General features: G+C 42.0%; 1 protein-coding gene across 1 annotated transcript in view; it reads right to left on the reverse strand.

Annotated features, from left to right (window-relative positions):
• Nucleotides 1-7,020, reverse strand: part of LOC139755614 (cysteine and glycine-rich protein 1-like) — a 53,867-nt gene that overhangs the window by 46,299 nt on the left and 548 nt on the right. The window contains exon 2 of the mRNA XM_071674169.1: nucleotides 1,556-1,769. The gene's annotated coding sequence lies outside the window, so the exon portion shown is untranslated. The remainder of the gene's footprint in view (nucleotides 1-1,555; nucleotides 1,770-7,020) is intronic.

Consider the following 7,020-nt stretch of genomic DNA (forward strand, 5'->3'; position numbering starts at 1 on the left):
CTACGAGACTGAGAGGAGCATATATCCATATTCTTTGTGGGATGATTACCTCGAAATTTTGTACATATTCTACAGACTTTGGAGAATTAGTATCCAAATCCTCATCAAGATGGGCATCCGTCAGACTCAACTTCAGTAGATTCATAAACCTATATCTGAACACATATCCTCCATTGAAACCCCATTTTTCAACAACACCTACCTGATTCATTGAAGAAAAAAAAAAAGTTAGCATGGGTTTTCAGTGATTCTAAGCAATATTTTTTGTAGATATCACATGACGAAAAGTTCTCTTCTGATCCCTCTTCAACATCAGCCTTTCTAGTACTTTTAATTAACTCCTACGAACAAAGTAAATTCAAACACGCCTTCATACATTCCATTATTTCTCTCATTAATGTCAGTCTCCGAAATTTTGAACCTCTTGACGCGTCTCTATGACAGTTTAGGGTTACTTAACAACCACTTCTTCAGCATATTTATAACCCCTCCAAATGTATTTATAACCTCTCCCAGCCTAGTCCCATACACTCAGGATAGGGTATAAGTGGGAGGGGAGAAATAGGAGAAACCGGATGTTTGGTTTCGTTCCCAGATGCTGGTGGTGCCTCCGGTTAAACGTGGCTTTTAACTCTTAGTGAATTCCAGGTCTTGATGGCATCCAGGTCTTTGAGGCTTATAGGCTTTCGTGTATCACAGGCCTTGTAATGCTTCAGGTCTTGGTGGCCTGTAGGTGTGTCTGACTGACTGACTACTACCAGGTCTTGGTAACCTCTCATGTCAAAGTGGCCTCCTCCGGGTTTTAATGCGTCTCTGGTTTTAATGGCTCCTGACGACACCTAAGTTTAGGGTTAGGTGGTCTTAAAGCCTAAAAGTTTTCAGGTTGCCTTGGCGACCAAGTCCTGATGGTGTGCAAATCGCCTCTTTCTTCGGGTCGTGGTAGCTCCCAGGTCTTTGAGGCACCCAGGTCTTGGTGGCAACCAGGTCTTGGTTGGCTTGTTAAGTCTTATTGGTTCCTAAGGGGGACTTTGTTGCTTTCATCCCTTAGTGCTTCCTGAGTCCTGCAAGGTCGTTCTTTGGCTTACGTGTATTACATGATACCTGTATTTGAGCAGGAGGGGGAAGGGGGGACCCTCGTCGTAGGCTGTCGCTGGGGAGCCATATGGCTGACGCAGTCTTCCTGGTCACCTCACTTCTCACACTATCCCGCAGACTTGCTGGTAGTCACTTCTACAGTCGCCTGGATGTGGTCACGCCACATCTCACCCTCCCAGCTAACAACATGCCTACATTCTACACTCGCCATTTACATCCACACACATTTCTTCATATACACACATCCAACATGATGATCATACGCATCAATGTAATTACCAAAACTGTCATTTCCACTTGCAACCACATATTCATCATCTGCTAGCATTATTTACCTACATATTTCGGTACAAGAATTTTCATATTCGACTTAATGATCATCCACATTCATCTAACCTCCTACAGACATCGCCATACTCACTACCTTTACACATAACAGCACGCTGTCTACATCACCTACCTGCGGATCCCATGGGCCTGCGTTCGAATCCCGGTCCGAGGAGCCGCATCACAAGCAACCTAGATCTTCATCTATCCCACCAGGGTTGGACTAACCTCGATACCCAAAACAAATGTAAGGTCTGTAGCAGGGTGAATGGACCACCACCACCGCTACCAGCAGCTTGTAACAGAGAAGTGGGTCATCTCTTGCCTATGGGAAGGTACTGAATCATCTGCCGAAAAAAGAGAGAAAAAAATATAAAGGTTCGTTCCTGCACGTGAGGTGGTACACGAGTATGAAACACCTACGTTCAAGTGTTTTGGTCTCACACATCACAAAACCCGTTAAACTGTTTGTAGTAACTCTACTCCCACCTCCCCCAAAGCAATGTCCCCTTCCACCAGCTCCTCCCCCAGCAGTGACCTTCAACACCCCACCAATGGAACTCCAACACCACCCCTCCCCCCCAACATAATGAACCCCAACCTCACTTCTCTCCAGCCCAAGCCAAACAAAAACCAACACTGGATCTTTCATTTTCCGTAACAAAGATAATTAATGGTTGACCTCAGCGATTAATTCATGAAATTCGTCATGCCTAAACTCAATGACCAATTCGTGCTTATCTATTAGAGCTTTTGCTCTATAGAATCATGCTTACTTAAAACACTGTGGTGGTACAAGAAAGATCCGTCATAGCTGCAGGGGCTTGCAGAAAGCAGATGACAAGTAAAACACTAGAGCTGGGCTAGGCTTCTTTAACCGGTACCAAAAGGCAAACCTCTCCTTACTCACATAATCTTTTAGCTTTCGGGAGAAGGCACGACCCTCGGGAAACTATAACGACTTTATGGTGTGGCTACAGAGAGTTCCTTTGTTATATGTTTTTTTTGGTTTTTTTCATTGATGAGGCGCAGTCTGCAGCTGTTGATCGATCTTGTGTTCAGCCGTACTAAGATTGAGTGCTGTTCGGACAAATTCATACGTCGAAAATGAATTATAAACTTAACTAACCATGATTTTCTTAACACCAAAAGAAAACAGCGCTCTGAACAGTTGATCAGTCTTGCGTGATTTTTTTTGGGGGGTCAAAGTAATGCCATATTTACGTGAAAATATAATAAAGACAAATTAGAGTGATGTCAAGGGAAAATGTTCTACCCCTGTAGCCGCCTTTCCCCGTCTGATTGGCCACTACTGGACCTAGATCCTTGTTAGCGGCCGGCGGCTCAACCAAATCAGACGCAGTATTATTCTCTCTCTCTCTCTCTCTCTCTCTCTCTCTCTCTCTCTCTCTCTCTCTGTTACTGCCATAGCTTCGTTATGCTCTTTGTTATTCCTCTTCTGTTTCGTTCGAATATGCGATGGGAGATTACATCTTAAGCTGGAATCTGCGTCGCTTAAGTCAGTTTAAACAAATACGTGTAATATTCTTTTTTTCGTTAACTTGCCAGTCAATTTGGTCTTTACTGACAGCAGTTTGGTCATTGACCCAGAAACCATCAATTTATGTCAGGATGAAACTCTGTAGATATCATGAATAATATAAGAGCAGTTTGCAGAGACTAAAGTTAGAAAGAAAATGATGAAAGATGTGGTTAGGAGGGAGAGAGAGAGAGAGAGAGAGAGAGAGAGAGAGAGAGAGAGAGAGAGAGAGAGACCTGAGACTTTTTTAACATAACACGCTTGTGTTGTTGATGAAATTGGTTAGCACTATTATCATCACTTTCTGCTTGTGCCCTAGGTTTTGTAGCTACTGAGTACTATATGGTCATACTATTTAACAGACCAAGTACATTCGACACATAACCAACTCAAACACATCCACAAATATCCAGCTATTCAGTGGGTTGCAGAAAAACCCGTTGTGGCCTATCATCTTTATGGTTGGAGAGAAAGGTTTTTCGCCTCTGAACAATAGGTCTGGAGCTGATGTTTACTCTGTAAAACCAGCAGGAAGAATAATGTTCAGGGACCTGATGACAGACCACTGCAGACCTAACGTGCATTCAATAATCTCAGGCGAGAAGCGAAAGCAGCATAGCCATGTTTTGTTTAGTTCTCCACCCAGGAGAAATTTCCTAGGCTACTTCTTCCCCCCAAACTATCCATGGACAATCATGATGAAGCAACAAGACCTGTGTTCATTCACAGTGACGGAAGACATACCACTCCCTCAATGCTTGAACGACGCAATATAATAAAAGACGTGTGATATGTGAGAAGTTGGTGCTGAATCGTACACGGCACGGAAATTGGCAGCGACAAAGGCTTCGACACGCTGCCAAAATGCAATCAGATAATATAGATCGCGCTGAAGCTGTTCCCGAAAGCTCTTTGAAGACTAGGAGGAAATTATTCGTCATCCAATGTGAAACTCAGTCATATAACATCGAAACTTATATCCAGAGTTATGACTCTGAAGACGTTGTGCCTCGGACAGTCACTGCATTCGTTCTACGTATGTTATTTGCTCCGAGGAGGCAACACTCCTAAGCCGCGGCGTCTCCCAGCTTTCGCCTCAGCCGCCTACACCGTATTGCACCTCCTCGCGGTGCCTCCGTGCTTCTCACGGAGTCCCCTTACCCTCTCACGGAACCTCCTTAATCCTCACGGAACCCCTGTACCACTCACAGACCCTCAGTTTTTCTCACGGATCCTTTGCACCTCTCACGGAACCCCCGTACCTATCACGGAACCCTATGTACCTCTCACGGAACTTCCGTACTTACAACGGAGAACTTGTGCCTCCCACGGAACCTATGCACACCTCACTGAACACCTATACATTTCTCGGAACCTTCGTATCCTCTGTCCTTCTCAGGAATCGTCCTTACTTCAGCACCCGTGAACGTCTCGCATTCCCCATCCTCCTCCTGACGCAGCAGGAGAACCGAAACAATCCGCTCGTCAACGGTGAAAGGTGTTCATACTATCTAATTTCGCGATACAACCATGTTGTGTAAAAAAATTATATATATATATATATATATATATATATATATATATATATATATATATATATATATATATATATATATATATATATACAGACGAGCAGACAGAAGGGAAGTTGTGACTCACAAGATAAAAGTATCATATGATGAAGTGGCTTGCTATGTAAGGCAACAGTGATAATTATCATTATTCTGAACATATCGTACACACATGAATAATACCAGTTACGGCGGGAGGATATGGTGCAATCCTTACTGCCCACGCTCGATCCTGTGTCACACAGAGGCAGAGGACTTTTTAAGAAAACTACGTACGAGGCAGTACGAGTTCAGCAGAAAGCGGTCATGCGCAACGCACCATCTAAATTTCTATGACAGTTTCGATTTAGATAATAGAGATGGATGGGTGAATTCTTCTTTTTTTTTTTATACTGACAGATGGCATTGGAAACCATACCACACACACAAAAAAAAAGTGATCGTCAAGAACCTAGATCTCCTTGAAGGCACTAGAGGAAGACTCCTTCGACGACTTTAAACATTATTGTGCGTGGAAGTCAACACATGACACGTGTCGGACGTGCCTCCTCTGAGCGAGCTGGGGTGACCACTGGTGTGCTGCAGGGCGCGGTTTTGGGAACACTATTATTCATAATCTATTTAAATGACTTGCCAGAAGGAATGGTGTCGTTATATTTAAATACGTTTGTGGATGACGTTGAGGTTATGAGAGAGATAGGGGGAATGATAAGATCATCGTCACCTTTCAAAGAAGTTTGGCACTTGTTAGATCCATGGTTGCTGAAGTGCAGTTTAGCCAAAGAGAAATCGATGGAGATGGGAAACGGTGAAAGTCGGCTTAGATATATCTGTAATCTTGCAAGACAAACTATGTGTGAGAGGGAGCACAACACTGGAATAATGATTATGCATGCATGTTATTTTGCACGTTATTTGTGATATATAGTCTTTTTTTAAATTAGTACACACATGGTCGAATTAAATTGGAAGATAATGACGGGGAGCCCAAGTGCTAAAGAGTAGATTAGCCCATTTAGCGAAGTTTCCCTATGGTGTACTTTTCTCTCTACGTACTCCTTTATTGAAAACGAGATACATGCAGAACTAAAAGCGCGGTATAATATAAAGTTTTGAAATCCTAAAATTAAAGTACTCCATTTCCCCCATATCAGTTACCAGTTTAATCTTTGACAGTGGAAGTTATTCAGAAATACTCACAGAAGAGGAATTTTGAGTGAATGAAAAATTCATCAATATTTTGAGTGATACCAGGACTATAGAGCCAGTTAGTAAATGAGGAGAGGATTATCAAAATTTGATTTGGTACAGTTGATGATGAAGATCTCTTGATCTACAACAGGGTATACATACACCATAAAAAATATACGATAAATCAAAGAACAAAGGAATTCCAATGGACCAATAGATCCGAACGAGGCTATTTGTGATATTAGAAGAGATCAGATACTAATAATTTGTGAGGTAGGAATAGGAAGACATATAGCTGTTTGAAAGAAAAAGATCTATGAAATTTTCATATAACTAAAGAAGGCTGTTTTGTCTGTCGTGGATTTAAAGCGAAATATTAATCAAGTCTTTGTTTATACGTACCTATGGCACTGCTTTAAAATTCTATAGGAAAAGAATGCTTTTGAAGAAAGAGCACCTCACTTCATTCGAAATAAAACAATTACCCACGACTTTGCATCCATTACTACGGGTGAAATCAGACGAACCCATTCGAGGGTAGCTTGTTTGAAAGAAATTGTCTAAATCTTCGACAATTTTGGATACCTGTATTAGATCAACTCTTACCTTCCTTTTTCTGAGCTAAACATATTCGAGTCGGTTAGTTGGCTTTCACAGAATATGTCTTTCATTCCAATCTTGACATCCACCATCTTAGCGATATCTCGTTTTCACGCAGATATTGTCACCTATTTCGATTTTCATAAGTATTCAATACTATTGCACATCAAGGTCTATTAGCAAAAGCTGCTACACGTTATAGATGAAGTTGTACTTCGGTAGTTAGAAAATTGGTTAATTGGCTGTAAACAACGTAGATTAATGGTCAAGCCTCAAATGGTTAGACGCAACAAGTGGTGTGTCGCAGGGATTTGCCTTAGGACTGGTAAAAGGCTATCAGATCTTTTTCAACTGTGCGGTAACATTTGTATACTTTGGTCGAGGATGGTTATGAACAACCCTCTCCGGGTCGTTTCAGTCGTTCAACAGACAGCAACGAATATCTACTTTCTGCAGCCGAAACTTTGTCAGTAATAATACGACCATATGAATTTATTCCACAAACTCTAAATTAGAGTGTGTGAACCAAAGGAGTTGCTTCATGAAACACTGGATCACGGACTATGGTTGTCTTGATATGACACTGGTCCAGCACATTCATACCACTTTGGCTGCATCAATGGCTTCAGGTGAAGGGATCTTTTAGCTCGGTGAAGCATGTCAGTGTCTATCACAAGAGGTGGCTTAATATCAACT

This window comes from Panulirus ornatus, chromosome 19 (genome assembly GCF_036320965.1).
Source record: "Panulirus ornatus isolate Po-2019 chromosome 19, ASM3632096v1, whole genome shotgun sequence".
In the NCBI taxonomy this organism is placed as follows: Eukaryota; Metazoa; Arthropoda; class Malacostraca; order Decapoda; family Palinuridae; genus Panulirus; species Panulirus ornatus.